We start from the raw sequence: 245 nt of genomic DNA, 5'->3' as shown, positions 1-245 counted from the left end.
ATAGTATAGTGATATAGCATATAGTATAGACACACGTACAGTATATATGCACTAATATTTATACAAATGTATGTATATATACAGTGTATGTTTACCCATTATATATGTGTATATGTGTGTGTATACATATATACATACATGTATGAACACATATATGTATATAGCATATATATATATATATAGCATATATATAGCATATATAGCATATATATAGCATATATATATATATATATATATATATATAT

This window comes from Cynoglossus semilaevis, chromosome 9 (assembly GCF_000523025.1).
Source record: "Cynoglossus semilaevis isolate Cse_v1.0 chromosome 9, Cse_v1.0, whole genome shotgun sequence".
Taxonomy (NCBI): Eukaryota; Metazoa; Chordata; class Actinopteri; order Pleuronectiformes; family Cynoglossidae; genus Cynoglossus; species Cynoglossus semilaevis.
The sequence above is the reverse complement of the archived record's forward strand: the minus strand, read 5'-3'. Positions refer to the sequence as shown.